The sequence below is a fragment of the Bombus bifarius genome, unplaced genomic scaffold (genome assembly GCF_011952205.1).
Source record: "Bombus bifarius isolate JDL3187 unplaced genomic scaffold, Bbif_JDL3187 scf7180000008008, whole genome shotgun sequence".
Classification (NCBI taxonomy): Eukaryota; Metazoa; Arthropoda; class Insecta; order Hymenoptera; family Apidae; genus Bombus; species Bombus bifarius.
Window position 1 is genome coordinate 3,468,962 of NW_022884386.1, and position 9,757 is coordinate 3,478,718.

Below are 9,757 nucleotides of genomic sequence, written 5' to 3' on the forward strand. Positions count from 1 at the left end.
TCGAGGTTCTGTTGCACGGATTTCCAGTAACATAACAGCGAGATTTTAGTTAATTACAAATTATTAATACCGATAGATTGCCTTACGCGAACGATAATCAACGACCGTGGTAATAAAATTGGAGCATCGTTGTCGATTAATTAGCAATAAATTGTACAAAAATAACGATATTATCGAATAGCGACGTTCGAATAAATCGTAGAAATGACAAATAACCGTATCGATTCGATTCAAAATTAAATACGAAAGACGAATTCACAAGCTACGACTCGTCGTTCGTCGATTCATCAACGTTGTTAACAAATTGATACACTCGGGTGCGAGAGTTAGCGTAGTTGCTTTAAAGTTAACGACAGCAACGATCCGAGGGTGAGATCGTTTTTCTGCAAAGCGTCCTCTAAATCTTTTCATCCCTTGTCGAGCTACGTAGCCGCGTCCTCGCGGGAGTTTATCATGGAATTTAACCGGATAGAGTACCGACCAACGTACAGCGTGTGTACATTGTAACAGCGATTCGCAGGGCGAAGGGCGTCAGCGTAGCGTGTAATACGTGTCCTGACGGATCTCTTGCAGAAGATCCATCGGGAGATTCGACAGATGCGTGCCCGCCTCCGCGCCCCAGGAACTACCACGGGGGTCTCGCGGGAGTCTTGCAGAGACAAACCGTCCCAGCGGGTCGGTATACACCCTACCGTATCATTTTCGTTACCCTCTCGTTCGCGTAAGGAGCATTTCGGCCACGGAGGAATTCTCGCGCAACGATTCCTCGAATTAAATCTCCATCTCGTTCTAATATGTTTGATAAAAACGTCTCTAACAAGCAAACTATCCGCGTGACAATATTTTTTCCATCTACCGTAGCAACAGATGCGGAGGATTTTCTATCTTTAAAGAAGCAGAACGTTTCAATTTGCATCAAACGTGCGAAGAAGCAATGCACGTTGTCTCAAGAATTTGTATATCTGATCGTTCCGACATACTTGTCAGAACGACGGTCCATTGGAGCACGTATTCGCTCGCCTAAACCGTGGCCTTGTACGTTGAACGAATGTCGAACTTGTAGTTAACACTTACGTAGGCGACCAGCAGTTAGCCGACAAATGCGTAAGAAGCTTTAGCGTTTAAAACTTTTGCGTAAATTACGATGCAAAAGTTTGCAAGAGGTTGCGAGTGTTTTCATTAGAAAATGAAAGATCGTTGAAGGAGATATAGAAACGATTACCAGGGTTGGCCAGGCTGGAATTAAAGGAGAACGCGAGATGCGTTTGGAAGACCAAGATGCGGAGAAGGGGATCGTGTCACAGTCGAAAGCGTTCCGAACGCTCACGTGCCGGAGCACGTGTCGGACAACAAGCCCCTGTCGTGCAAACCCTCGCGTCCTTCTTCTATCATTACGCAAGGAGGCCTTACAAATCATGGCGGGCTTACCGCGCACGTTCCAACCCCAGCGCTCGTCACCGGCACGAATTAACGTGGCAAAGCTACCAATTAACCCTTGCTGTTGCCGTTTGATCGGCGCGATTTCCTCGGCAAACCAGCATCGATTATACCGTACGTTGCTTCGTAACGTTTTCCAGTCATCGGCCGTCCGGCTCGTATCGTCCCGTAAGAAACGACAATACGTCGATACGAGTCAATTACGTGTCATTGAGCGTCGTATAATTTCGGATTATTTGTCTGCCTTTGAGAAACCTTTTGAATCCCGTCTATTGTCGTATACGCTTCTGATTCGATTCTTCCGCGAACCGACTGTTCTTGGAAGCGTATAATATTCGTGGAGGAATATCGGGACGACGAGCGGATGTACAATGGAAACGTCTAGCGGCCGTTGTCACCGATCGGAGACGAGACGCGGATGAAACGTGTCTTTTTCGTGGCGCGTAGACCGACTTATTTTCGTCTCGCTTCAACCGGACAGACGGTAGAAGTGTCCAGAACGACCTCCTGGTGTTCAGGCTGGGCTTAGGCTAATCCGAAATCCGGATTACTCGTGCCTCAGCTGGTCCAGTCTTACGGACACGTCGTGTAACAGCGATAGCTGTTCTCTTCTTTTTCTTTTCTTTTTTCTCAAGTATTAAAGGTCTCGATCTTGGCCGTATACGAATTTCGTTTCGGTAGGAAAAAACTGGCCGTTCCATCCGTTTCCGAACTCCACGTTTCTCGTCAAGAAGAAACGATCTGCATAAATATACTTATGCTAATTGCTCCGGATTGTCCGCCCGTTGATCCGTAGATCTGCTGAATCACGTGCACACACGCACGCGGTAAGAGTGGCCCTGTACGGGTGGCTGGCCCCGGAACGGAAGTTCTTATGGCATTCCTATTACCGAGACACCCGGCGACGTATGTAAATAACGTCGCTATGTGAATCGCTTTATTTTCGCCTGTAAAGTACCTCCCTGGTTTATTCGTCGTATACGCATCTCGGGTTCGATGGTACGGCGCGTGTACGCGAATTTTAAACACGCGAAGAATTTTCAAACTTCGTCCAGTGTAAATAGGCGTCGAAATCTTCCGTTACGCGCGTATCGTATTAATACCATAAATTATAAATACGATCGCTGGCTTCTTTCTTTTTCTCCGTGCATTTTAATTTGACACGAAGAACGGCGAGAAACGTCACGTCACGCGTCTTTCCTCTTACATTTCTCAGTCGTAGTCGCGTGCTCGTATCTACCCTCTCGGCCCGCTTATCGGTACTTCCACCCTGCCTCGGTAGCGAGATAAGTATTTGCTATTTAAAATACCAGTCCTCGTGGCGTGGGCCCCAAGATAAACTGTTCGTACATCTAGGAGAGGGTAAACGGCGTGAAAGAGAACGAGAGCGAGAGAAAAAGAGGGGTTGATTATAAACCGAAGGCAGCAGGCGGGGAGAAGGATGACGGTGAAGGGCGGTGGAGTGTGCAGCAACAGCAACAGCAACAGCAACAGCAGCCACGGCGGTCCAGCGCGAGGGTGGTTTATGGGGGGTTGTACCGGGTATTGTTGTATAAATAGGTTTGGCGAGTTAGGGGTTGCTACCCCCGAGGGAACTGCACATGTCCGCATCGATTATACCACCCCTTCCTGACCCCCCTCTGTTCTTCCATCTCGCTTCTACGGTTCGTTTCTCTCTCTCCTTACGGGCCTCTTCTCGATTCTCTGCCACCGGTGGGTGGTTTCAAACCCCCTCTGTCGTACAACGTGTCTCCATCCCTCTCTCGATTTTCCCTGTCTTTTTCCCTCGGCCACCCTCGTACGTCCATCGAAAGCTTTCTCCCCGCGGAGCCCACGGGGCACACCGCTCGGTTATTTTCAAGCCATTTGCTTTGTAAACGCACGCAATCTCGACCAGCCACCCTCTCCCTAGACTTCTTCTCCGCCAAAATCTCACCCTCCTCGCACCGTATTACCTCTTGCGAAAAAAAACTTTGAATACTTTTTCAGCGACCGGTGATCGCCGATTCCGGAATAAAAAAAGGAAAAGAGATAGATGTAACGCGAACAGGTGGCAAAACTTTCTGAAAATCGCTCCCTTTTCTATCTACGTGTCCATTGTTCTTCGTGCGACAACCCGATGATAGAACGTCAAGTAGTTTAGGACCGAGTTCCGAGGTCAGCCCCGACGATTATCGAAACTTCCAAGTAGTTTCTGTTCTGGTTGCCCGACGATCGACCTTCGCCAACTCCGTTGTCGGGAATTATTTATTCCAGGCACTGTTCGTACGCGGCTGTGTTTACATATCGTTCCCTTTAATAATGTATTCGCGCGTTCTTACTAAACCGTGGAGCAGAGACGCGTGTAGGGTTGTTCCGGGTTTTTATCGTACGGACACATTCATAAAATATCTCCGTTCATATTTCTTCTTAAGTCCTCGCAGTGGCAGGCTCCGTTTCGATTCGGGGCGCCCGTACGGGCCACCAGTCGATCGCCTACACGGGGGTCGAATTCACAGACGAAAGGGTCGAAACGTGTAAACGGGGTGAGGCTGCTGCGAAGCGAGCTCTAACGCCGCTTGGGGTGAACAGACCTCGAAAATAACCGGCTTGCACACCTCCGATACCTAGCTACAAGTGGTGGTGGCCCTGACGAAAGCCCCACTTGACTTCTCGCGAACCACCGTGAACCTCGGTAACACCCGTTAGAAGTTCCTAGCGTTGCAATCAGCACCGCCCTCGCCTCTTCCACCCCATGGACACGAGGATCCTCCGGCACCTGGCGCATGACAGAGTACACTCCAGTGAAATCACACTTCGCTCGGAAACCCGATTCCCCCCTCCTCGTTCCTTCCCTAGCTGATGATGTTACGGCACGTTTGACCTCGTGTTTTTATTAACAACAGGTACTATTACGGTCCATCGGCGATGACGACGCGATTCCTCGAGCGACGAGACGCCCTTAGGGCTGTCGATAGGTAGACGAAAATCACCGACGATCTAGTCCTCGGAATAGCGATTTCGTCTGGACAATGTAAATAATTTTCTCTCGAACGAACCAACTGACGAATTTACCGTTCTGTTCGCCGCTTTATTTTTTCCCATTTGCTTCTTTCTGCAGTGTGTGTGTGTGTGTGTGTGTGTGTGTGTAAGTGTTTTTTTTTGTCCCTTTTTCCAGCCTCTTTTTTTTTTAATTTGTTTGCTCTCGTTTAATATTCCTTTTCGTTTTTAATTTCGCGCGCACAATGGATATTTCAAACCGTTCGTTTAACTTTGATGTCAAATAATTTGATTTCGCGTCGAGCAATTTCAATGTCGAGCGCCCATTTATTTGCACGTTTCTAGGTAAATATTATACGCGCGTTGATGTTTGAGTTTGCCGGTGGAATCATTGCTTGCCGGGCTACACGCAGATATTTCGATCAACCTTCCGTGTGCCAGCCTGCAATTAACGAACTTTTCATACGACCGGGCGATATTGTCTTAGATTGCCGACTGAAATGCATTTTCCTTTCGCTCCGGCTCGTTCTCCTGTTTTCTCTTTCGCCTCGTGTTCCGTCGATTCGTAATTCCAGGATGCCGCGCCACGGGCTGATTCTCCGACCAGGATAATTACGTTTCCCGTTGTCCTAATTGTGTTAGCAGGTCTTATAGGGGGATTAACATAGTTTGCCAGAGTTTGGTATACAGTTTTACGGTTGCTACTGGAAAAATATTCCATCAGCGGGGGACCAGCGGATGTTGGAATTTGCCAGGAAATGAAAATCCCATTCGAATATCATCTTCCTTGTTGAGACTATTGTCGAACTTTTCATCTAATTCAGCGCCATGGGCATGTGCATTTTCTGTCAAATCGACGCGTTACAGGTCGCTATTCGTTATCAATTTTTCCGAACGTTGGATCCAAAAATTGATCCCGTTCTAAATTATCCAATGTCTATATCGATCGAACATCATCGTTCTTTGTACGTTTGTCTTAATCGTTTCGTTCAAACGATCATACATGCCAATAATACTGGGGTATCCGCCGTGTTCTTTTATCACTCGTCCTCCGAAACGTTTACCGAGCCGTAACTCGCTTTAGATCTTCGTCGTTCCCAGCCCACTGTCGTTATTTGAGATTTTCGAAAGTCACGCCGATCATCTCCATCGATCGAAATGCAGAGAAAAATAACAATTCCGAATATCATTTTCTAAAATGTACCTTGGAATCTGCGATTACTTATGCCGTCGCTTAATGGCAAGTGCATTCACGAAAAACAGTCCTTTGTTTTTTTAAACACGAAGAACCCTAATTACGTACCATGAAACGAGAATTTTATAAAGAGTGGATAGTGTCGATCGGTTTAACTTTCGAGATGCTTCGTCTGTTTTCAATGATCTTACTGCCGTGAATGAATAAATAACGAAAAAATGGTTAAAAAATTCTCCGAGTATCGAAGAAACAAATATGTACTGTATCAATTGTACAAAGCAATTTTTACGACCGCAACTCGTCGCGTTGCGATAATGGCCAATACATTACGAACCCATCGCACGAACGTAACCCACCGATTCCGCGACAATTACCCCGCGCGACACGATCACCCGTTATTGCTATAATTTTTCTCTTTAGCAGCTCCCCTACGAATGGCTGGTATTCACGGGGCACAAAACGAATCGGGGCAAGCAAGGAAGACACCGCGGTCATACAGGCACTTACGGTGCGTGCACGGGGGTGGAAAAGCGTCGCACAGATATGCAGAGGCGTCGGTAGAGATACGCCCCCCATCTGTCCGCCCTTCTTGATCCCGTTGCTACATCCCTTCACCGAATACGACACTTCCCTCCCATTCGATAGGCGATGGCACGCGTTCAAACGGGGTGAACGGGTCACCGTCAGGGGGTGTGATCGCCGAGGGTGATTTCTTTGAACATTCTAACCCGTTTAACGCGTAATATGCAGCAGCTCCGTGCATTCGGTACGCGTCGTTCCGCGATGAAAGAAATACGATGGAACAGGTGTCCGCGGAGGTTTCGGCAAAGGACGAAGGTCGCATCGTCGCTTCACGCCGTGTTATGGTAGCGTTACGTCGCCACAAGAGGTGGATCGTGGCGTACGCGTGAGATTCGCCACGGCGCCGAGGCGTAATCTCATTTCTGCGTGGTAATTAATGGAAGGAGGCTGACTGACGACGGCGGAACGAAACCGACGCAGATTCTGCCGTGGTTGGAAACCGTCGCTGGAGAACGTTAAACCTCCGGTACGTACCTAGCGAACCAATTTACGTTTCGATGCCTCTTGCCGTCGTATCGCGTGCAAAGATCGAACGATAAGAAGCCTCCATGTTATCGGCGGTTGCTCGTTGTCTCTCCTTCGAAAGTTGTTCGACACGGTAAAATGGTTATTGATACGTTTCTTTCAAACGGGATTTCAACGCGAGAGACTTTCTTAACGTGCCTCGTGCGTCTACTAACCGTTGCGGGATAAAATTTCGCATCTACGCGAGCGAAAGAAGGAGCGTAGGACGAAGAAGAGCGAGTATCGAAAGGGGTACGCGAAGGGAAGGAAAACAAAAGGACGAAACGAAGAAAGGGACGGAGTCTCTGAAGGGAGTATGTTATGCGATATCCCGCGTTGCAGTCGGAAAGGTGGGGTCGCGAAAGGTGTACGGAGTAAGATGAAGAAAAAGTTGGCAAGTAAGGGTGCGGGGGGTGGGGCTGGGAAACGGGGGTCCCGGATGACCCCATGGCCCGGCACGTATGAGGCCCCCAGACTGCTGGGCCCGACTCCTGACTCCCAGCTTCTACCAGAAGGCTAACCCTGAAGAAGCGAAGTCTCGGGGTCCCTCTTTCTTCTCGTTTCTCCTTCGTCCACCTCAACCCACTTGCCTTCTCACAGCCTATACTTATCCTCCTACTAATACCACCACCACCATCACCACCACCACCACCACCACCGCCAGGTTTACCTCCCCTCCGCTCCCCTTTCTTCGTCTTCAGGTTACCTTATACTTATTGCCTGTGGTGGGCTCCGGGGCCTGCCCCTACAGGGTGTGTTATTATTATCTGACATTATCTATAATTCCGAAGCGGGCAGGAAGCCCACTTAGGGATTGTGATAGCCCCCGTGATTAAACCACCCTCCCCCGACCTTTACCCCCACCTCTTTCTATCCGAGTGTACACCTACACGGCTAACCGACGGTGGACGCGGTTAGAAGCCGGTACAGGGCCTTTCAATGCGATCGCCGATCATTTTTCGCCACGTGAGAAACATTGTCGTCTCGTGCGTTGCCGAGGCGCTGCTCGAGAATAGAAGCGGCAGTAGACAACAACGTCGACGAAGAAGATAGGAAAATAGACGTTTGGTGAAATTCAGTGGCAGTGAGATTCGGGAAAATGCTCGAAGTTGTATCAACGATCGCGATTATGATTCAAAAATGCCTGTGGAAAAGCGTAGCCAGCTTTAAGTAAAAAAGATACGAGGCAAGCGCGGAGATGTCTGTGCTCTGGCAGATCGATGCACTCTCGAAGAATAATAGCGAATTTCAGGACACACCTCCGTAATATTTCTCCTTGATCGAGCTCGATTTGTCAGGGATAACCTGTCGGAAGTGTCACCGTTTCAGAATAAAGATAAAAAATCAGGTGGGTGTCCAGGCAAGGCTGGTATCTGATCATCGCTGAAGAGGCCTGTATAGGAAAGCTACGCCTCTAATCGTACACCCCCGTCGGGCCCGAGTCGGAGGGGAAAGGAGGGACAAGTCCAACAGTAGGCACCCAGGGACCGGCCCCAGGACGCTACTTCGGTAATCGCTGGCCGATTATAAACCGAAAAAGCCGGAAACCACTTACGTCCGAAACCGTGTGGCGTTTATATGGCAGTTATGTCGGTGAAACCACACCTTGCCAACATCGGACGGATTGTCTTGTTCATGGAACGCCAACGAAGAAAGAATATAAATGTCAATACCTCTTCTACGAGTCGAATAAAATACGTTCAAGCGTTACCAACTGAATAATTCTACGCGTGTGTTTCAGAAATGTTAAGTATGGCGCTAATCTTTCTATATCGTCTCGTTTCCTTGAAAATTTTAGTTCCATTTAATTTAAACGCGAGATAAAACGAGTAAAGCGTGTCCGCTCTTTTTCAACGTTCGACGCGATAGCATTTCCCATACGAATCTTCTGGACGTACTTCCTGGATAGAGAGCGTATCCTCTATCTTTTCGCCGTCTGTCCTTGACTCGTAAGAGGTGCTAATTTAGCAGACGATGTCTGATCCGTAAAGATCATCATCGGAGGGGTCTATATAGAGGAAAGAGCAACGGGTAATAATCGAACATCCCCTCGGGCCGAAAGGCTCAACAGTAGGCGGCCAGGTCCAGCCCCAGAACGCTACCTCGGGTAATCGTCCGCCGATTATAAATCGAAAAAAGCCGGAAACCACTTAGGTGGAGCGGCGTGGCGGCCGTTTATACGGGCAGGTTACGTCCCTGGAACCACACCTTGTCGCCACCACGGAGGACAAGTTCTTGCGCCCGCTAGAAATTCGACTTGGTGTCGAAGGAGTGGGTGTCGATGCATATCTCGTGCTCTGGACCCCCGCAGCGTAGAGGGCCCCTGAATGTCTCGTCGAGGGCCACTTATGGTGATCCTCCGGGGCCCGAGGTGGTGCTACCGTGCACGTGTATATCGGCCAGGAATCTACGCCGGGATATAATCGATCGTCCCGATACATAAACAGGTCTCGGCGCGTCTATGGATTGACACAGTTCTCGCGACGCGATGGATCAATGTTTTGCGAGGGATCGCTTTTTCGATATATTCGCTCTGTGTACTCTCCTTCCGAGAAGACATATGTTTTCCGGCGATGCTCTGCCATCGTGCCGCGTTTGACAAATTACGTGAAATTTATCTTTAACGTTTGCTACGTTGATAGCGTATGAAACGAAGAGGGTACGCGAGCACCGGTCTTACGAACGCAACGCACGTCTGACCAAAGTACTTTTCAAAGAACGAGCGGACAAGAGGCCAACGACGAGAAGAAGAAAGGGTGGCACGAGCACGAAATCGAAATCATCGAGGTAACGTCGAAAACACGCGAGCCTCGCGGGTATCCATGTGGAAACATCATCGGCAGCTGGGATCGCGGGGTGGCCCTTTCAGGGTGTATTTTTGGCGAAGTTAGAAGGGGGATGGAAGGGAGTAACGGCAGTCAGTCGTTCCAGGCGACCGTGTAGGCGCCCCTAAGCCGCCCCAAAGCGCGACCACCAAAACCCTGCGGAGCTTATTTCACGAACGACCGGCCACCCTACTCGACTCTGTGTCTCTGCACACACTTTCTCCGGCTCTTCCCT